Source organism: Mobula hypostoma, chromosome 2 (assembly GCF_963921235.1).
Source record: "Mobula hypostoma chromosome 2, sMobHyp1.1, whole genome shotgun sequence".
Classification (NCBI taxonomy): Eukaryota; Metazoa; Chordata; class Chondrichthyes; order Myliobatiformes; family Myliobatidae; genus Mobula; species Mobula hypostoma.
In genome coordinates this window covers 170032938-170056083 of record NC_086098.1, presented here as the reverse complement: position 1 = coordinate 170056083, position 23146 = coordinate 170032938, and the positions used below count along the sequence as shown (strand labels likewise).

Sequence of the window (23146 nt, the reverse complement as noted above, 5' to 3'; positions counted from 1 at the left end):
CTCACCCGAAGTATCTTCCCCGCCCCCTTATTAATATTGAACACCCTGTTGCTGAGTGGGCCCACTCCTTCCCGTATTAATATTCCACCAAATTAGGACCGCCCCCTCATTTTAATTTTCCTCGACCAACCGCTCATGAAAGGGCGAATCGTTTCCCTCCCCTTCATGAATATTCAGCGCAGTGGATGGTCACGTGTTCGACGAGCGTGTTGTTTCCCGTGAAGGGCGAAGGAGACGCGCCAGTTCAGCTGACGTCGCAACCTCTGACTATCTACGTCACGAGCTTTTGTGCGCGTACGTACGCACGTACGACGGCGGCGCGGCGGCGCGGCGGCGGAGGCGGAGGAGGAGGGGTAGGTTGGGGGGGTTTGAATGTAAACAAGAGTCTTCAGGGCCGATCCCGGAGCGCTCCCATCTCATCCCGGCATCGGCGGTCCCCTGCCCCCCGCCCTCATACAGGGGTGTGAGCGGCGGCGTCGTTGCTGCTGCTGAGACGGAAGCCCTCATCGCTGCCGGTCCTCGGTCCTCGCTCCTCGCTCAGCCGGGTGATCGCGGCCTAACCCCGGGGCCCCCGCTCGCCGGCCCAGGAGACGGAAGGTAAGGCTGCAGTTCTCCTTCCCGGTGATATCTGCTTGAAGCTCTTCTCCTTCGCTGCTCGAATCTCTTGACTGACGCCGGTCGGAGAGAGGCGAAAGCCGGGCCGGTGTGCAGCAGCGGCCGCAGGAGGCCTGCACTGCTGTGTCATTACCCCAGCCGGGCCTTTTGCTTATTCATTGGAAGTCACAAGGGACTGCGAGGTGCTGGTACATGGTGCAACCCTCCAATCTACTGGAGGAGCTAAACGGTATCTGCGGATGGTGGGAGGGAAGGAAACGTTTTGGCGTTATATTAGACTGTAACGTGAGCTATTCTGGGCCCCTTATCTCAGGAAAGCTGTGCTGAATCCGGAGAGGGTCGTCCGGAGGGGGGGGGGGGGTTCGATCATTCACAAGAATGATCACAAAATTGAAAGGTTTGACATAAACACAAGCGATTCTGCTGACGCTGGAAATCTAGCGGGGGAAACTGCCAACCTTTTTTATGCCTTGCACCCCTACCCTTAACTGAGGGGGTCTGGACCCCAGGTTGGCAACCCCTGATAGAGCAATACCCGCAGAATGAGGAGGAACTCTGCAGATCAGGGAGCATCCATGGAGGGGAATGAACAGTCAAAGATTCGGGTTGAGAACCTTCATTGGGACTGAAAAGGAAAGGAGGTTCTTCCTCCTTCCTCTCCTGTCCTGTGGAAAGGCTTGATGTGTGAGGAGCTGGTAATGGCTCTGGGCCTGTACTTGCTGAAGTTCAGCAAGGCTACGTGGATTGAAGACTGGTAAAGGTGGTTGGATTTGCATTTGGCCTTTCACAGCATTAAGATGTCTTAAAAGACTTTTTCAACCAATAAAGTGAAGGGGAAACTTGCTCCTTAGCCGACATCCATGCAAACTGTCTTTTTAAAAGGTATTTAACAAACTGGAGGGGAACTTCCCTAGCTCTGTTTGGGAAATGACGACTTTTATTACCACTGGAGAAGCAAGTTCAGCCTCCAAGATATCCCCTTGTGTGAAGAACATGCATGGTTTGTGCTCGTAGAGCTTTGGAGACATGAACAGTATCCTTGGGGTGGAGGTGAGGGTCAAAGATTTGTTGATGTTTCGGATTGAAGCCCTGCAGCAGATTTGCAGTTATTGATCCCCTTTTTGTGAGCAGTCCATGTTTTGGGGGCATTGGACATTGGCCTTCAGCTTGTTTTCTCAGTTCTGATGAAGGGTTTTTAACTGAAACCTGCTGCCTGCCGTGAAGAGTGTTACGAGTGATATACTGTATATGGGCCTCTGATTGTTATGTGGCACTAAGATGGTAGTAATGAAGGTTAATGTACTGTTTGTTAGCAGTGAGAGGAAAGAAGTTGACGACATTTCAGGTCAAAACGCCGCCTGAGGATGCTGTCTCTGGGGCTTCTGTGAGACTGTCTCACGACTCCATCTCCAGTTTCTCCTGTCTCCAAATGCAGTGCCAGCATTCACTTAGGGAGGTGGTGTGATCATTTGAGTCGAGTATGAAGTTCTTCCAAGGGGTTATTCCCTTAACGGAGAATGCCTGAGTGTGAATTTGTTTAATGTGGGGTGGCTGATGTATGGGAAGCCACCACACAGTCATTGACAGATCGAGGTCAGGGATATTGGCATGGAGTGTAAGATGATTTGGATTCTGCACTACTGCAGCCTTCTTTTGCTTTCATTGCAGTTGTGATGTGTCATCTACTCACTCCATCACTGAGGTCTTTGTCTGGAACCTTCCCTTGATCTTATCACCGTGGGTGACCCTACCAGGAGCCATGCTTCAAGTAGTTAAACTCCAGGCAGCATTATTCTTGGGACCTCAGGAAATCATGAAGTGATGATCCTTTTGAGAGGACTAGAATGTTAAACCTCTGGTGTAATGCTGAGGTTTTATAAAGTGTTGGGCAGATCACATTGGACTGTTGTGAGCTCTGTATTTAAGGAAAGATGTTGGCCCTGGCGAAGGTTCACAGGAATGAAGGGCTAGCTATATGTGGAGTATTTTTGGGCTCTGGGCCTGTACTCTACTGGAGTTTGGAAAGATGAGGAGAAATCTGAGTACTGAAAGAGAATGGACGTGGAGTGGATGTTTCCGGTAGTAGGACAGTTTGGGGGACAAAGACACAGCCACAGAATCCCTTTCGATCTGATATGAGGAGGAAATCTCTTTAGCCAGAGGGTGCTGAATCTGGAATTCATTGCCCCGGAGGCCATGTCATTTGATTATTTAAGAGAGAGACTGTTAGGTTCTTGATTGGCTAAGGTTATGGGAGGATGGTTGAAGGGGGGAAATCACTTGGGATTGAATGGTGGGGCAGACTCACTGGGCTGAATGGCTTAATTCTGCTACTATGTTGGACGGTCTTTTTACTCCCCCATTTAATCCAATAATGCTGGTCAGGGTAGAACTTTGTATAGGCATCTGTTAGTCTCGTGAGACCATGGATTTGCACCTTGAAAGGTTTTCAGGGCGTAGGCCTGGGCAAGGTTGTATGGAAGACCGGCAGTTGCCCATGCTGCAAGTTTCCCCTCTCCACGCCACCGATGTTGTCCAAGGGAAGGGCACTAGGGCCGATACAGTTTGGCACGGTCGCAGAGCCATGTGTGGTTAGTGCCTTGCTCAAGGACACAACACACTGCCTCAACTGAGGCTCGAACTAGCGACCTTCGGATCACTAGACCGATGCCTTAACCACTTGGCCACGTGCCAACACATTATTCAATTGTGCGAAAAAAGGAGACTGCAGATGTTAAACTCGAGTGGGGAAGAAAAACAGTGCTGGAAGAATTCAGTGGGTCAGACAGCATCTTTGGAGGCAGATTCAGATTTATGTATCACATGTACAGTGAAGTGTGTTCTTTGCATCAACAACATACCCGAGGCTGTGCTGGGGGCAGCCTGCAAGTGTCACCACACATCCAGCACCAAGGGTGATCATCTTTCTTTCAAAGTAAACTTATTATCAAAGTGTGTGTGTGTGTGTCACCGTATACAACCTTGAGATTCATTTTCTTGCGGGCATACTCAGTAAATCCAAGATTCATAATAAAATCAGTGAGACACCACACTTAAAGTGGACAAACAACCAATGTGCAAAAGACAAACTGTGCAAATATAAACAATAAAAGAAATAGTGAAAATAAATAAGCAAAGAATATCGAGAACGTGAGATAGTGAGTCCACAGGTTGTGGAAACAGTTCTGTGATGGGATGAGTGAGGTTATCCCCACTGGTTCAAGAGCCTGATGTTGAGGAGTAATAACTGTTCCTGAACCACTATTCAATTGTGGTTGTGGGAAGAGCTTGTACATCAAGCAATTGAAATTGTGAGAAGGAAGAAAGACATTATTTCTGAATTGCCATCCAGTTTTCTGAGCACAAATCTTTAGAAAGTGACCAGTCCTAGTGGCCTTAGTATTGTTCTCTTGTAATTTCCTTTTCCCTGGGTGTGCTATGGGCAGTTGAAATGCCCCATTGGTTCATGGACCTCAGAATTAAGGGCAATAGTCAAGATTCAAGGTTGTTTAATGCCATTCACAGTGCACAAGTGTGAAGGAGAACAAAATAATTGTGCTGTATTAGATCCAGTGTAACAAAATATGCTAAGATAAAGAACACAATAATAATGAAAAAACACCGGAAATATATAAGGTAGTGTAAGTACCTTGTCTGATTGTATGTCCATAAAGTGATGCTGGACACAGAAGTGTCTGTACATACATTGACATTAAAAGTATTTTATCTTTTCAAGGTCTCTCATGTGTAAGAGTGAAAGATTAAATTTTCAAGGGGAACATGAAGGGAAGCTTCTTCACTCAGGGTGGTGTGAGTGTGGATCAAGCTGCCAGCGAAAGTGCTAGATGCGGGTTTGATTTTAACAAGTTTGGATAGATGTTGTCCAGGTGCAGGTCAATGGGACTAGGCAGAATAACAGTAAGGCATGGACTCAATGGGCTGAAGGGCTTGTTTTTGTGCTGGAGTGGAATGCTCTACGTAACTATAGTAATCAAACCAAAAATTGAACTGAGAGTTCCCATCGAGGTTTAGAAATTAATTTCTGGATTAAATTTGAATTTAGAGCTTTTACATTCCTTAATCAGAAAGCTTTAAGTTTGAACTTCAATCTAGAGGGTAGACTGAGTCAAGCTCCGAGTGCATTATTGACCAGATGCTGTCAATGTCTCTGGTATTTTCTTTGAGTAACTTTAAACCACAGCCTCGTGTTTTCTCTTGTGTGAGTACAGACAATTGTATGGGAATATTTGAGGTCAAACAGGGGAATTCTCCTGACATTTGTTCCTTGTGTATCACTTTAAAAAAAAAATACAGGTCATCTGATTATGAAAGTTGGATGGTGCTTTAACATCAGCTTGTGAATGTAAGTATGCAGACAGATGAAGGCGAATGGTATCTATATACTACTAAAACTCTCGTGCTCTGTTTGTGACCTCCAATTAGCGCAAATGGTGCATTACAGCGGCACTTTTTTTTGGCTAAATCGAATTAAAATGCGCTAACTTACAGAATGCAGGCAAAGTTCAGGGTTATATATTCGTTTAAAATTGCTCATTCGCCAAAATCAACAGGCTCCCTTTTAACCCGCCATCATGGAAATCGGGATGTGATAGCCCGACACGTGCGCACAGCCAGCCTCAGCAGCGACGCCTACCGGAGCCAAAGGGCAGGGCAGCTCTATCTCGAGGGGTCACATTCTGCTAATCACCATCAGCATGTGCAGGATTGGGACAGATCTAACTGCCACCCATCATAAGAGATAGTTAAATCTTATTGTAATGACGTACTTCGAGACACCCATAAAACCCTTTGCTGCAGTCAAAGGGCAGCGGTGACTATATCACGTCCATTTAGGAGAGCGCCAACCAACGAGCAATTTTTAAGTAGCGTTAATTGCATGTGTTTGTTCATGTTTAAAAAGCAGCAATTTTTTTTTGTCACTGATAGTTGGCAGGAATTCAGCAGACAATTCAGGACTGTTTAGTTCGCTGTAGTTTCGAGCACTCAGGCTTGGAGAAGTCAGAAATGGCCAGGAGTGAAAACAAAACAATTTCATTATTTCAACAAGTTAGAAACTATGAAGAATTTGAAGTATCGACAACCATCTTTGATGTTACAAAGAAAATGAAGATTAGGAGGATGCAATTGTCTAAAGCAGGAGTTTCCAACCTGGGGTCCACAGACCCTTCTGTTAAAGGCAGGAGTCCATGGCATTACAAAAGGTTGGGAAGCCCAGGTCTAAAGCATTGTATGAAGGCAGCCCGTTATCTGCGCTAGGTGTCTGTGCTGATTCTTTTAATTTACAATCAAAAGGGCACAACTTGGATGAATTCCTCTGTTAATCAAGTATTGGGAACTAATACACAGTTTGATAGTATTGCAGTAGTATAGACAATGTTTTAATTTATTCTGTATTTCATTTAAATATGTAATTTGTTACCCAGTTTGTCTCTTTTTCTATCTTCCTAACAATTTCCATGAAACTTCAGCTAATTGGAGCAGCCGTTTAATTGTATTAGTCATGATGTGTCCCAACTAACCGGGATGATGTATTCATTGTTAGTACTAATCTTCTGTATTTGATCTCTTTTAGAACTTAGTTTCATGTTTTGTACCTCTCTGGTCTACTGTGTTGATAATTTATCTAAACTTCTGGCAGGATCATGTCTGACTTATAAATAATATCACAAAAATGCAGGAGGAACTCTGCATTTAGTTTGTGTTACTCTGCAGAATCTCTTGTGTTTATGACATCAATAGTATAATTGCTATGCTCTACTCTTTTGTTATATTCTGACTTCACACTGCACCCCTTGTCTAGATTTCAATTGAAGGACTATGTTAAGCTCAAACTAATCATTTAATCCTCTTTGAAAATTATGGAAGTTTGAAATGTTAATCAGATGTGTTTGTGAAATGAATAGTTGAAAGAAGTAGAAGTGCAACCAGGCAGCAGAGTAATCATAAACACAAGAGATTCTGCAGATGCTAGAAATCCAGTGCCACATACAGAAAATGCTGAAGGAACTCAGCAGGTCAGGCAACATCTATGGAAAGAATAAATCATCCTGACACAGTGGTGTCAAGAAAACAACCTCTCCCTCAGTGTCGCAAAAACAAAGGAGCTGCTTGTGGACTATGGAGGAATGGAGGCAGGCTAACTCCTATCGACATCAATGGATCTGGGGTTGAGAGGGTGAACAACTATAAGTTCCTTGGCATACAGATCACCAAGAATCTCACGTAGTCTGTGTGGTGTAAAAGGCAGAGCAGCGCCTCTTTCACCTCAGACGGTTGAAGAAGTTTGGTAAGGGCCCCCAAATCCTAAGAACTTTATACAGGGGCACAGTTGAGAGCATCCTGACTGGCTGCATCACTGTCTGGTATGGGAACTGTAATTCCCCCAATTGCAGGACTCTGCAGAGAGTGGTGCGGACAGCCCAGTGCATCTGTAGATGTGAACTTCTCATGATTCAGAACATTTACAAAGCCAGGTGTGTAGAAAGGGCCCAAAGGATCATTGGGGACCTGAGTCATTCCAACTACAAACTGTTCCAGCTGCTACCATCTGGGAAATGGTACTGCAGCATAAAAGCCAGGACCAACAGGCTCCGGGACAGCTTCTTCCACCAGGCCATCAGACTGATTAATTCATGCTGATATAATTGTATTTCTATGTTATATTGACTGTCCTGTTGTGCATACTATTTATTACAAATTACTATAAATTACACATTGCACATTTAGATGGAGACATAAGGTAAGGATTTTTACTCGTATATGAAGGATGTAAGAAATAAAGTCAATTCAGTTCAATTAAATAGTTGACATTTCGGGTCAAGACCCTTTGTCAGGACTTGGCTCAATGCCGACTCTTTATTCCGGATTGAAGAAGAGTCTGAGCCCGGAGCGCCACTGTTTATTCATTTCCATAGATGCTGCCTGACCTGCTGAGTTCTTCCAGCATTTGTGTATGTGTGGGGCAGAGTAGTCAGTGAGATTGTTGGAGGAGGATTGCTGCTGAGTGCTTGCAAAGGAAAAAGGTTAATACTATTTTACAAGATTCATCCTTGTTAAATTTATGTGGGATTCTTGTGTGTTAGTAGCCACAGGTTTAACACCTTCAATCACTGACCATGATGAAATAGTGGAAAACAGAAAGTGCTATGGATCAGGTGGGAAAGTAGAGCCATGTGTCTTTTGCACATTGGTTGTTTGTCAGTCTTTGAATGTAGTTTTTCATTGACTCTATTGTATTTCTTTGTTTTACTGAACTGAACATTCCTGGACTGTTTCAATGACTCTGTGGTTTGATGCTTTATATTCTGTGTTTTTCACTTATTTTTTTGCCATGTGCATGATTTGTTCCTTTTTTTGGGCTTTGGGAGACTTGATGTTTTCTTTAAGTGGGTGCCACAGTTTTTCCTTGTTCTGTGGCTGTCTGTGGGAAGGCGAATTTCAGGGTTGGATATTGCATACATACTTTGATGATAAATGTACTTTGAATCTTTGAATGCCTGCAAGGAAATGAATGTCAGAGTTGTATATGGTGACAATATGTACTTTGATAATAAATTTGCATTGAACCTTTTTTGATACTGAGTGGAGGAGCACGTTCCAAGAACTGTGGCCCACTGCTGCTTCTTGTTACAGTACAGTACAGATTGAGTGGTAGCTGTTATCTGTCCAGTACAAGCTGTCATTGCTATTTACCTGGGTGGTGCCTTTGTTACACACATGTGCCTGTCAGGCAAAGGCAAAGATCACTCCATTAGTTAAAAATTAAAATGCTGGATGTACTCAGCAGACCTATGGAAGAAAAACGGTTAATATTTCAGGTTGACAACTCTTCATCAGAACCAGGAAAAGCTAGAAATCAAATGTTAAAGTTGCAAATAAATTCCACTATTTAAAAAGGTAGCATTGGAGATCTAGTTTACTTATTCAGAGATAAAGTATCGAACAGGCTGTCATGGCCCACTGAGCTGCATTGCCCAGCAACCCACCTATTTAACAAGAGAAAATCTGCAGACGCTGGAAATCTAAGCAACACACACAAAATGCTGGAGGAACTCAGCAGGACAGGTAGCATCTATGGAAAAGAGTAAACAGTTGATGTTTCAGGCTGAGACCCTTCATCAGGACTGGAAAAAAAAATGAGAAGTCAGATTTCACCTCCCTCCCCTTTCTCAATGCGACTGCTCATCTACTGATGTCTTTTATAAACCTACAGCTACCTGGACTATACTTCTTCCCATCTGTTACTTGTAAAAATGCCATCACCTTCTTTCAATTCCTCCATCTCTGCTGCATCTGCTCTCAGGATAAGGCTTTTCATTCCAGAACTCAGGAGATATCCTTCTCCTTCAAAGAAAGGGGTGTCCCTTCCTCCTCCATCAATGCTGCCCTCTTCTCTTCCATTTCACTGCCATTTGCTCTTACACCATCCTCCCGCCAGAATACTAGAGATAGGGTTCCGCTTGTCCTCACCTACCACCTTACCTGCCTCTGCGTCCAGCACGTAATTCTCTGTGACTTCTGCCATCATCAATGGGAGTTCACCACCAAGCATATCTTGCCCTCCTCCCCCCACCCCCACCACCACACACTTTACACTTTCTGCAGAGATCTACATGACTCCCTTGTTCATTTGTTCCTCCCCACTGTAACTCCCACTGATCTCCCTGTAACTCTCGCTTCAGCTTGCGGCTTAATTTAGGGGGTGTTAGCCCCAGGCCCGGCCAAACTTAAATCCTGCATGGATGCTGCGCGATGTGTCCCCTGTTACAAATCAGTACCCCGAAATAACAAACAGTACACAATATGCAATTAAACGATTAAGCTTTATAATTCTTACTTTGACTTTATGGTTAGTAAAGAAAATGAAAAGAAAGGAAAAGGGCCCATTCCTATGAAACAGTTTATTGCACAAAGTTGGAGCTCACTGGTGAGCAGTTCATCCACCATCGACTTCCTCCGATCGTCGTTGCCCTTCGGACCCTCACTCCACGTCCACTCTGTCTGGCGGTCTACCAACTCTCTCCATTCCCGTCTTCTCTCCTCATCTCTCCCCAGCAAAAGACCACGGAAAACTCTCTTCCAGACTCTTAAGAAAGAACAAGAGCATTCCAAACCCTGTTATCTTTAGTCATAACCCAAACATTGCTGCTGCAGAGAAACCATTACATTATCAGTGAAACCTTACAGCATGTTACATCCCTCCTGGCACTTTTCTTTGCAAGCAGAACAAATGCCACACCTGCTCCTACACCTCCTCCCTCACTACCATTCAGGGTCCCAGGCAGACTTTCCAGAGGCAACACTTCACCTGTGAGTCTGTTGGGGTCATCTACTATGTCCAGTGCACCTGGTGTGGCCTCCTGTACATCGGTGAGACTAGCGTAGATTGGGAGACCACTTCGCTGAGCACCTGTGCTCCATCGATCAGAAAAAGATCTTGCAGTGGCCACTCATTTTAATTCTACTTCCCATTCCCATTCTGGTATGTCAGTTTGTGGCCTCCTCTACTGCTGGAATGAGGCCACACTCAGGTTGGAGGAACAACATCTTATATTCTGTCTGGATAGCCTCCAACCTGATGGCATGAACATAGATTTCTCAACTTCCAGTAATTGGCCCCCCTCCCCTCCATCCCATTCCACTCTCACCTTATCTCCTCCCTCTGGTGATCCTCCCCCTTCCCTTTCTTTCATAGCCTTCCTCCTATGAATCTCTCCTATGAGATTCCCCCTTCTCCAGCCCTTTAGCTCCTTCACCAATTGACTTACTAGCTCTTTATTTCTTTATTTCACCACCGCCCCCCCCCCACCTTGCTCTGATTTTTTCTCCAGTCCTGATGAAAGTCCTTGGCTCAAAACGTTGACTGTTTACTCTTCCATAGACGCTACCTGGCCTGCTGATTCCTCCAGCTTTTGTGCATGTTGCCGAACTATTGAACCCCAGCCTAATTGCAGGACAATGTACAGTGACCAATTAACCTACTTACTGGTATGTCTTTGGACTGTGGGAGGAAACCGGAGCACCCAGAGGAAACCAATGTGTTCTTGCAGAGGATGCCAGAATTGAATTCTGTCCCAAACTGTAATAGCCTTGCGCTAACAGCTACACCACTCTGGTGTCCTGAGACTTCCCACTTTTGATTTTGTGATGAGGGAATGGTCAATGATGAAGCAACATCATTGATAAAGAAACTGAAAACTTTTGCCTGTGGACTGTACCTTGCAGAAGGACAGCTGGGTTCTTGGATTGACTTCCTAGTGCAGATATCACGGTAGCAATTTTTGGTGTGCTATTGGTTGTTAAAGGGATTTTTTTTTTTTTGCTTCTTCTCCCTGTTGACAGATTCTACTAGGGCTCCATTAAATCTTGCCTATCAAGGACAATCACTTGCATTCCCTCTGGAAGCTGTGCAACTTTGAGGCACTTGGAGCCATTAGTAGCAGCAGAAATTTAAGACCCCCTGCTTAATGGTTTTGGTTCATGGCATAAAAAAGGTTGGGATCCCCTGTCCTCAGGTGGCTATAAAAACCATAAGACAAAGGAGCAGAAGTCGGCCATTCGGCCCATCGGGTCTGCTCCGCCATTTTATCATGAGCTGATCTATTCTCCCATTTAGTCCCACTCCCCCGCCTTCTCACCATAACCTTTGATGCTCTGGCTACTCAGATACCTATCAATCTCTGCCTTAAATACACCCAATGACTTGGCCTCCACTGCCACCCGTGGCAACAAATTCCATAGATTCACCACCCTCTGGCTAAAAAAATTTCTTGGCATTTCTGTTCTGAATGGGCGCCCTTCAATCCTTAAGTCATGCTATCTCGTACTAGACTCCCCCATCATGGGAAACAACTTTGCCACATCCACTCTATCCATGCCTTTCAACATTTGAAATGTTTCTATGAGGTCTCCCCTCATTCTTCTAAACTCCAAGGAATACAGTCCAAGAGCAGACAAACGATCTTCATATGTTAACCCTCTCATTCCCGGAATCATTCTAGTGAATCTTTTCTGTATCCTCTTCAACATTAGCAGATCCTTTCTTAAATAAGGAGACCAAAATTGCCCACAGTACTCCAAGTGAGGTCTCACCAGCGCCTTATAGAGCCTCAACATCACATCCCTGCTCCTATACTCTATTCCTCTAGAAATGAATGCCAACATTGCATTCGCCTTCTTCACCACCAACTCAACCTGGAGGTTAATCTTAAGGGTATCCTGTACGAGGACTCCCAAGTCCCGTTGCATCTCAGAACTTTAAATTCTTTCCCCATTTAAATAAAGACTGATCTGGGATGAATAAACTCTTCTTGGGCTTCTAGCCGAGTACAGATATCAATTATAACTGATGTTTTGATGCCAAACTGCCATATTCATCTGGGATGATGCTTGGGCACATCTCGTCCGGTGGTTTTTGTACTCCTGTTGTCCATCCCTCCTGATAGATTAGTCCTCATCCTATCAGGTTTCTGCTGTCCCACCTTGTTTACAATCGGGTTCCAGTTCCAGAGTGAGATCTTCACCTTTGTTAAAATTCTTTGCCTGTAGTTTTACTTCAATGGCTTCCTTTACCAGGTGGTCCCAAAAGCCATTGGCACAGCACAGTAGTCTTGTGCCGTCGATATCAATCATATGGCCATTGCGAATGCAGTGTTTTGCTACTGCTGATTTCTCCAGGTAACCGAAAATATACCACCTGGAATTTGATTGAGAGGAGGCAAAGTAGGAATATTAACTGCAATATCAGTTGTAGAATAATTATGATGTATGTAAATTTAATCTGATCACATTCCGAAAGCTGATTTTTGCTTTTGAATGTCAAATCATTCCTACACTTTTTTTTTCTCTCCACATGCATGAAAATCTGAGCAGCGTTTCACAAAGCTTCATAGAAAATGAGAGCAAGAGAGAGATTGAGATCAATAGCTTCAAGGAACTAAGTGACGGAAATTCCAGTTTGTATGACTGTTTAAAGGTAGGACTTGCTGTCAGGATGAAAGGAATTAAGAAATGGGCATGATTGGAAAATTATGTCATTGCATGGCTATTAGTAAAATTGAGAAGGAATTTTTACCTTTATTGAGTAATAAAATCATCATTGCAGCTTTTTATTGAGCAAAATAATGGGACTTATTGTGCATTCAGTTTAATTTTCATGGTCTTTCTTTTATTACCTCTGCAGATTCTTAAAGACTTACTACTTAAGGTTCAGAATAAGGTTTATTATCACTAACATGTGTTATGAAATTTGTTGTTTTTTGTGGCAGCAGTATAATGCAATACATAAAATATACTGTAAATTACAATAATATGTGTATTTGTGTCTATTCTGCAAAGGTCTTCTGCAGAGTACCCCCACTTAAAAGAACCTGTCTTCTTATTTCGTTGCTTGTCTGTTGTGAAATCGGCTGTCAGTTTGCTGGTCAACTCAGTGTGAACGAGTGAATTAATGTAGTTTCTGAAATAGGCGAAAGATCCTACTGGGAGTTGTAACTAAATTTATTGTGAAGTACTGATCCATTAGAATGAATGGTCATTTATTTTGTAGGGATTGTAGTTTATTTTGAAACTTATTCAAATTAGTGTTGCAACAGAAATAGAAAACTTGGTAACTACTACTAAGCAAAGCCTATATGTTAACTTGCTTCATTTTGGGTTTTTCCCCAGAATGTCACTTCCATTTCCGATCTGCCAATGCTCTGGAATTTCCAGGTGCAGATCAAATTTCCCCTATGTTGCTGGTTGTAATCATGCATTTGTGTATTTATTTGAGAATGTCTGCAATTCCCTGAGCACATTTTGCCATCATTTCCTAAAGCAGAATAAATGTCAACATATTGGTGGTGACTTATGTTAAATAAGATATACCAGAGAAAACGCAGTGCATATTTTTTGTTGGATAATCTTTGAACTTTGAGTCTCCGGAAAGCCTTATGTGCAAAGTGGCAATTCTGGACCAAACTTAAATCACTAAAGGATATTTGACAGCTGTGGCAGGGCTTAAATGCTATTACTCTTGCAAAGTGAAATCAAGTGACATAGGTGACAACAAGGCTTTACTTTCAGATTAACTTAATGCCTTCTATGCTCGCTTTGACAGTCAGAACATGGAGGAACTTTCAGAAACACCCACAGCCCCTGATGAGATGTGATTTCAGTCTGCGAGGGCTTCCTTCAGGAAGGTGAACACACAGAGAGCATCTGGCCCAGGTGGGGTATCTGGCCGAGTACTAAAGACTGTGCTGATCAACTGGCTGGAGTGCTCACCAATATATGTAACTTCTTGCTTTGGCAGTCTGACATACCCACCTGCTTCAAGCAGGCTTTAATTATACTGGTGCTTAACAAGAACGTGATGACCTGCTCTGCTTGCTTTATCCTTATGACTGTGAGGCTAAGCACAGTTCCAGTGCCATATCTAAGTTTGCTGATGACACCACTGTTGTTGGCCAAATCAAAGGTGATGCTGAATCAGCATATAGGAAGGAGATTGAAAATCCAGCTGAGTGATGCCACAGTAACAGATTCTCACTCAAGGTCAGCAAGACCTATGACCTGATTTTTGACTTCATGGGGAGGAAACTAGAGATTCATGAGCCAGTCCTCATTGGAGGATCAGAGATAGAGAGGATCAGCAACTTTAAATTTCTCAGTGTTATCATTTCAGAGGATCTGTCCTGAACCCAGCACGTAAGTGCCATTACAGCAAAGTATGGCAGCACCTCTACTTCCTTAGAAGTTTGCAAAGATTGGGCATGGTACCTAAAACTTTTGACAAACTTCGATAGATGTGTGGTGGATAGTATGTTGACTGGTTGCATCATGGCTTGTTATGGAAACATCAATGCTCTTTAATGGAAAATCCTACAAAAAACTAGTGAAGCAACACACATCAAAGTTGCTGGTGAATGCAGCAGGCCAGGCAGCATCTCTAGGAAGAGGTACAGTAAGAGATTTGAAAGTGGGAGGGGGAGGGGGAGATCTGAAATGATAGGAGAAGACAGGAGGGGGAGGGATGGAGCCAAGAGCTGGACAGGTGATAGGCAAAAGGGATATGAGAGGATCATGGGACAGGAGGCCCAGGGAGAAGGAAAAGGTGGAGGTGGGGGGGAAACCCAGAGGATGAGCAAGGGGTATAGTCAGAGGGACAAAGGGAGAAAAAGGAGAGAGAGAGAAAGAATGTGTGTATATAAATAAATAACGGATGGGGTACGAGGGGGAGGTGGGGCATTAGCGGAAGTTAGAGAAGTCAATGTTAATATCCCTTATTATCTCATATCCCTTTGCCAATCAACTGTCTAGCTCTTGGCTCCATCCCTCCCCCTCCTGTCTTCTCCTATCATTTTGGATCTCCCCCTCCCACTTTCAAATCTCTTACTAGCTCTTCCTTCAGTTGGTCCTGACGAAGGGTCTCGGCCCGAAATGTCGACTGTACCTCTTCCTAGAGATGCTGCCTGGCCTGCTGCGTTCACCAGCAACTTTGATGTGTGTTGCTTGAGTTTCCAGCACCTGCAGAATTCCTTGTGTTTACGTTTTTAAAAAAACTAGTGAGTACGGCCCAGTCCGTAAAGAAGACGTTGCGAATGAATTCTGAATTTTGACACCCTGAGCAGTGGTAGCGATATGCTAACCGCTGCACTACTATGTGTACTGTGTATGCCCACAAGTAAATAATTCTCAGGGTTGTATTTGGTGACGTGTATTTTGGTAATTCTACAGGGATGGAATGGCAGTGTAATGGTTAATTTAATACTAGTACAGAGCCAGTGGCCTATGTTAAATTCCTGCTGCTATCTATGATTTTTGTATGCTTTCTTTGTGACCGGGTGGTTTTGTCCAGGTGCTCCAGTTTCCTCCCACATTCCTAAGATGTATGGGTTAGTAGGTTAATTGATTACACGGGTGTGAGTGGGTGGCAAGCATTTGTTTAGTTGGAAGGCCCTGTTGCCCTGCTGTATCTCTAAAATTAAATACGTTTTTGAGTCAGATTTATCTTTAGGTAAAGCATCAAGTTGAGAGATTTTATGTGAACAGGCTGAATTCTTAGGAATTTGGTTTTCTTTGGTTCTGTTTTAGATCTTGATATTGATGGCTTTTATTTCTAGCCATTGCTTTAAATAAACAAACACAAGAGTTTCACTTGTTTTACACTTTATGGAAAGCTTTGTTTGAATAGGAATATTTGATCAGGGTTTTTCAGACCAGGAGTGTTGACAGGAACCATTGGTCATTAGGTAATGACATTCATTTATCTGACCTGCACCCTTGCATATGGAAGGGGTGTATTTATTTTTAATATACTTCCTCCAGTCATGACAGTCAGTACATCTTTGGGCAGGGTATTCTCTTCACCTTGCTTTCAATGTTTGCAGCATCTACAAACTCTTATCTTAAAACTTTGTCTCTTTTCCCTTTTTGTCCTGCTCAATAATAATCCTTCCTCTTTGTAAAACAGTGTTAGGCAGGGTTTCCGAACTTTTTTTTTATGCTGTGGACCAATACCATTAAACAAGGGGTCCGTGAACCCCAGATTGGGAAACCCTGGTTTAAGGTATCTTTTTAATAAGGTAAATAATAGAGTTCAGCGCAGCATTGTGGGCCAAAGGGCCTGTAATGTGCTGTAGATTTCTATGTTATACAAATAATCTTTTAGTAGGGTTTCATCATCAGCCATGTGAATTTAATGCTGCATACCACTGCATATGACTTTGAGAGAAGAATGATTAATGTGATTATTCTCATTGTTCAAGTTTAATTGTCATTTAACCATATACATGTATAGAACTAAATGAAATAGTGTTCCTCTGGGACCAACGTACAAAGCACATGCAGCACAAATAGTTATGATAGTGCATACACATAGTCTTCAAAAAATAATATTAGCTCAAGTCCCAGGGTGGCATGCCCTGAAGACTGATGGTGCATGGGATGTTGTCCTGAGCCATGTTTCTGCAAGAATAAGCATGCTGCAGTTCCTCAGCTCACACTGGGTCAGCTGCAGATAAACGCAATCCAGCTTGCCTCCCACAGAGCGAACACTGGAGGCAGCACCAACAGAAGGGGCCAGACCCTAACCTAGCATGGGTTCTAGCCTGGCCTTCACCGTGGAGGCCCTCTTTGAATCTTTTGTGGATTCAGCTTTTGTTCAGTTCTTTCTGAAACTGCATTGCTGGGTGCCTTACCTTGCAAATTTTATGCACAGATCATACAATTTGTTTCCCAGTGAGCTATCACTTTCCTATAGTATGAAGGAGAACAAAATTGTAGCTAAGTTTTTAAACTAGAATTTTTTTTTCTTCTGAGTTCAATTGGTTATTTTATTACCAGACTTGAGAATAGAAACCTGATGAAGATTTGTATTGTTTATTGAGCTATCCTTTTCTCAGAAAGCAATGATGATTCTGTTTGCCAATTGATAACGAGCGAGTTTCAGCCCCAGTTGACAGGCATACTTTGGATTCAATCCTGTTCTAAATTGGGGTCAAATAAGGCAGTGTTATTACTCTAGTCTTCCCAAGCTGCCTTGATGCAATACTGTCCATCCAGCTGAAATGGATTTAATCACAAAGGTAAGTAAACTGGACTTTGAATGACCCATATCGCCTTATCAGAACCAAGATTACTTCCATATACTAAGAAATTGCTCTCTGACTTTCTTTTTCCATCTCGTTCAGGTGAGCACCCAGGGTACTGTAGTCAGATTAGTTTATTGTTATATGTACCAGGGTGCAATGAAGCCTCTTGTTTACTTGGTGTTTTATAAAAACAGCATACTTGGTAATGATAAGTACAATGAGCGCATGAGCAACAATGATGCAATGTATAGTGTGAACAAAGATAATGCCATAAAAAAAACATACTGCCATCTTCAATGGAAGAGGTAGAATTAAGGGTCTGAGAACATATCAGTATTACTGAGAAGGGAATGTGGAAGAGGTGATTGTCTCAGAAGGTGGCCAGAAAAATGGATGGCCATGGTGACAGGCATCCTTGATGTGATACTAGCTCTCACCACACTCAATGGGGGAGCCCTATCATCCATTAGTGGGTGGTGGGATGGAGATGCGTTGCTTCCAAAAGAGGTGTGAGGTACTCCTAATGCTAGCGTGAAGGTTACCCTTAGGCATCTGCTTAGTCCCCTGATCAGGGTCACGTGAAGCCATGGGAGCAGGTGGTAGATGGTCATATTAGCAACTGATATGCATATCCTGGTTATGTGACCACTGATGCCAGGCAGACTTCTGTAGAAAAATTTGCCAGGAACAGTCATGATCGCCCACGTTATGGCACATGATGATGATGATGATGATCATCCATCAGTACTCAGTTAAATATTGGTTAGAAAGAGGGAAGGGGAGATCTTCCTCTCACTGCAGTTGCTTGGGGTGTAAAGTGACCACCTTCTGAAAAGTGAAATCTGCAAAGAATTCATCTTTGTGGGTACATGGCAGTGATGTCAGCTTTACTTGAGCTCAGCCAGTTGACAGTATTTGTCCCATCTGTAATCATGTTTCATAGGAAGTAGCTTGAGTTGGAGTTCCCATATGACATAGAATAGGACAGTGATTCATAGTGGGACCTCTGTGATTATGTATAAATGATTTAGATGAAAACATAATAGGTTGGTTAGCTAGCTTGCTGATGACAAATATCGGTGGCTTTGTTAGCTCTTTGACTAAATATGTGGATATTTTCAAATTCTATCAACCCTTTGAGGAAAAGGAATTCCAAAGATTCGCCTCAGTCTAACCTAATTTCTCAGTTCCATTGTGAATGACTAACCCTGAGCTCTATTTTTAGATTTCCTAAGATTAAGGTAAGCTTTATTTGTTACATGTACACAAAATATAGTAAAACACGTTGTTTGCGTCAACAACTAACACAGTTTGGTGGGAAAGCCCGCACATTTCCCTATGCTTCCAGCACCAACCTAGCATGCCTATAACTCTCTAACTCTAATCCATACATATTTAGAGTGTTGGAGGAAACTGGAACTTAAGGGGAAAACCCACAAGGTCATAGGGAGAACGTACAGACTCCTTATAAACTTGGTGGTAAAGTCTTGGTGATAAGCAATCTCAGGTAAATTTCATGATGGATTGGCAAGAGACAAAGCTACGGTTGAAGCTTTATTTCAACATGTAAAAATATTTCCCACATTAAAATAGTATCGAATCACAAATAACGAAAGGTTTAATGTGTCTTAATACTTGCCTCTTTTATTCCTTCATATACAGGTAGGAAATTGACATTCATTTAAATGAGAATCTGATATTTTCTCATATAATGCAAGGGAATTGCAGTAAGATTGTGAGACCTATGTGCATTGGTCTGAAACTAGGCAAGTAACTGGGGTCTGCACTTAACTGCACATATGCAAGATTTTAATGTCTGAAACTCTGGATTTGTTAGCTAAGGTTAGCTGCAAATCATAACATGAAGATGGTCATAAAGAAGCATTCTTTTCAAGAGGGATGGAATATAAAACCAAGTACGTAATGCTGAGATTTTATAAGGCACTGGTCAGACCACACTTGGAGTATTGTGAGTAGTTTCCAATAGTGGGAGAGTCTAAGATCAGAGAGCTCAGCTTCAGAAAAGATGATGTCTCTTTAGAACAGAGATGAGGAGAAATTAATTCAAAGGTCCAACTTAGTGTCAGAGAAATGTATACAATATACATCTTGAAATGTTTTTTCTTCGCAACCATCCACAAAAACAAAGGAGTGCCCAAGCATGAACAACAGTTAAACATAAGAACCCAAAAGTCCCCCCCAGTGCCCCTTCCTCTCGCGCGTAAGCGGCAGCAATCAACGATCCCCCTCCCCCACCAAAAAAAAATCATCAGCACCCACCACCAAGCACTCAAGCATGAGCAAAGCAATAACAAAGATACAGACTTGCAATTACCCCAAAGACTTTGTGTTTCACCCGGCATTTGACATACCACAGGCTCTCTCCCTAGTAAGGGAGAAGGAGGTGTCTCCGTTTTTCCCAATGAGCGGGGAGAGATAACAAACAACTCATTGATTTACGATGTTAAAAGTCTGTTGCATGGCTTTTTCCGTGCTCTGTTCCCAAAGATCTCAAAGATCCTGTGTCTTTGGGCACACAGCAGTAGATTTTTCCAACTCCACCAGTGACACATGGGTCTCCTGCCATGACACTGACTCTCAATCTGCCTGTCTTCAGAGCCCCGAGATCTTAGGCTTCCAAATCCCAGCTGGACTTTCAGGCCGAACAACAGACAGTCCTGAAACCCCGAGAACGGATCCTATTCCCATAAAGAACCGAAGTCAGCATGTAACTCCAGGTCAGAGTCTTCAAAAGAACCCTGAAAGGGAAAAATAAAGATATTAAAGATGGAAATAGAGCTGTGTCTGAAGATGCAAGCGCCGTCTTAACTCGCTCCACCTCCAGTCAGAATATGATGAATCTGTGGAACTCATTGCCACAGATGGTTGTGGTGACCCAGTCATTGGGTATATATGAAGTAGAGGGTGATTAGTAAAGATTACAGGGGAAAGGACGGAAAATGGGGTTGAGAAGGATAATAAATCAGCCATGGTCAAACTATGATGCAGACTTGATGGTCTTAAATGTTGAAATTGAATGCGCATCCACCGCTTTTGCTGGCAGCTGTCTCCAGACTCGCACCACCCTCTGAGTGAAGAAGTTCCACCTCAGATTCTCCTTAATTGTTTCACCTTCCAGCCTTAACTCATGACCTCTAATTCTAGTCTCACCCAGCCTCAGTGGAAAAAGTTTACCGTATCTCTACCCCTCATAATTTTATATATCTCTGTAAAATCTCCCCTCATTTTACAGTCTAGGGAATAAAGTCCTAACCTATGCAAGCTTTCCCTATGACTCTGGTCCTCAGGTTCCCCACACACACACACCGCCCTCTTCTTAATAAAGCTAGGTTTTGTTTTCTCCACCCGCAGTCAAGTAACTTCTGATATTGTAATGTTCACTTTGCTTAAACCAGGGGTTCCCAACCTTTTCTATGCCATGGACCCCAGGCTGAGAACCCCTGGCGTAAACCATCTTGGATGAATGAGAATGTTTTGTAGTTCAGAATTCGTGGCATTCGATCCACTCTCTGTCAGTCTTTGAACCGCATATGGATAACCTGTGGCATCTTCTTTTCATTTCTGAAGTAAGCTGGAAATTCCACTTCGACACCAGACTTCCCCTGCCTTATTACCTGTGCCTTCATTGTTTCAGGTATTTCACTAGCTCCAATATAGCTAGCCTCTTTCATCCATGAGCTCGACCTCACTGTTCTGCTTTATTTTTCCATTACTTCTATATATAATAGTTATTTTTTTTGTAATTTTTACTATAGAGGAACGTAGATAGGGTAAATACAAGCTGGCTTTTTCCACTGAGGTTGGGTGGGACTACAAGAGGTCATGGGTTAAGGGTGAAAGGTGATAAGTTGAAGGGGAACTTGAGGGGAAATGTCTTCACTCAGAGGGTTGTGAGAGTGTGGAATGAGCTGCCAGTACAAGTGGTGCAAAGGAACTCGATTTTGACGTTTAAGTGAAGTTTGGATAGGTACATGGATGGTAGGCGTATGGAGGGCCATGGTCCCGGTGCAGGTCGATGGGAGTAGGCTGTTTAAGTAGTTTTGGCATCAACTAGATGGGCCAAAGGCTCTGTTTCTATGCTATACTTCTCTATGACTCTATTGCACTGTTTATCTTAAAGTATATTTGTATTGCTGCCACAAAACAACAAATTTCACAACTTATGTCAGTGATAATTTCCAAAGTGAAGCTTGCCCACTGACCTGATCTTTTATAACCTTGGCTAAATCTCCAGTATTTTTGTTTCTCATCTGTAGTGTTGCCCTATTCTCTACTGCATTTTTCTGACTGATAAAATTGGTGTATGGTTACACGTGTCAATGTTCAGTGGTAAATCTCTGAATCTTTGTTTATTTTCTGATCCTTGGGGTCCTTCCAGGAGTCAGGAATGACAAGCAGCCTTAATTCTAACGACAGTGCAAACATACAGATATTAAACAAACTAAATAATTCCCACCGCTGCCTGTAAAAGTTGTATGTTCTCCCTGTGACCGTGTGGTGTTCCCTCCGTGTGCTCCGGTCTCCTCCATCAGTCCAAAGATTGATAGGATTGGTCATTGTAAATTAGCCCATGATTAGGATAGGATTAAATCAGGGATTGCTGGGAAGTGAGGCAAGGGCCTACTCCGCACTGTATCTCAGTGAAATATAAAAAAATTAAAAGAGCTGAGAAACGAATGAATGTGAAGATAAAGGGAATAAAGATGGCGCCTCTGGGGGAGAAAAATCTTATCACTTCTATAGATAAGGTATAAGAAATTTCTTAGATGGGAATAAACTAGCTAATTGGCTACATAATTAAAACAATTATATTACTTGGTTAATGTCCTAATATTTAGCCAGTGAGAGAGGTGGTAAACTGTTAGCTTAGCTGCTATACCACTTTCCGCCAGTGAGTGGGGATGAACCACCACATACTGTTTAAAAAATACATGAGTTTTGTTAAAAAAGTACAAATCTTAAAAAGAAACTGATCCATGAGTCCATGGAGATGAGGCTGGTTTTGTTAATGTTGGCCTGTGTCCACAACTCCACAGTTTCTTGCAGTCTTGTGGGGAGTATTTGCCGAACCAAGTAATTTTCCTCTCGCGCTGTTTCACCATCAGTGGAAGAGCTGCAACTGGCTTTTTCTTTCAACATTCATCTCTCCTCAAGCAGTAGTTCAGTTACCGCCTCCAACTCCTTAGTCGTGTATTGGTCTCAACTCCCTTCTACTTTCACTCTCCCCTTCAACTTTGTATTTTAATGTAAGCAGTTTTAGTTATAGTCAAAGAGACTTAATGGAGGGAGAGATTATAGCTTTAAATGGAGTCATTATACAAGAACGTTTATGCTGGAGTGATTGTGCTTGGTGGAAAACTGTGGGTTTCCTCTAGGTGCTGCTGTGTCTTCCCACATTCAAAAGACATACAGGTTAGGTTTAGTGAGTTGTGAGCATGTTATGTTGACACTTGTGGGCAGCCCCCAGCACCACCTCAGGCTGTTGGTTGTTGACACAAACAGCAAAAATTTCATTATGTTTTGATGTTTCAACGTACGCGTGACAATTAAAGGTAAACTTTAAGGAACATTACCTGGTTTGTGAGCAGAAAATTTGGTGCTGGTGTTTGTTTTATTGACCACATGATGGCACTAAAACTTCAAGGAGCATCATAAGCTTTTTCATTTCAGATTTGCTCAATAGCTTTTTGCTTGATGATCAAGGGTAAAAAAAACTGTAACTATTCTTATGAAAGCTAAGAGTAATGGCTAAAAACATCATCAAAAAGTTTCAAAGATGATTTAAAGGGGTGAATGAAAGACTGGTTGATGTTAGCTGCCAGAAATATTCGTCTTCTTGAGCCCTTAGTTCCCAGTGGAGCAGAAGCTATTGATGGCCTCCCGTCTCCATCATCCGGAGTGGATGGTATGGTTGG

General features: G+C 42.8%; 1 protein-coding gene across 4 annotated transcripts in view; it reads left to right on the top strand.

Moving 5' to 3' along the window:
* Nucleotides 1–314: 314 nt before the first annotated feature.
* Nucleotides 315–23146, top strand: part of oser1 (oxidative stress responsive serine-rich 1) — a 33641-nt gene continuing 10809 nt past the window's right edge. Inside the window, exons 1-3 of one of the 4 annotated variants that reach the window (XM_063041049.1) lie at nucleotides 315–597; nucleotides 12508–12610; nucleotides 13736–13845. The gene's annotated coding sequence lies outside the window, so the exon portion shown is untranslated. The remainder of the gene's footprint in view (nucleotides 598–12507; nucleotides 12611–13735; nucleotides 13846–23146) is intronic. The other 3 variants (XM_063041051.1, XM_063041050.1, XM_063041048.1) reach the window with 3 other exon arrangements.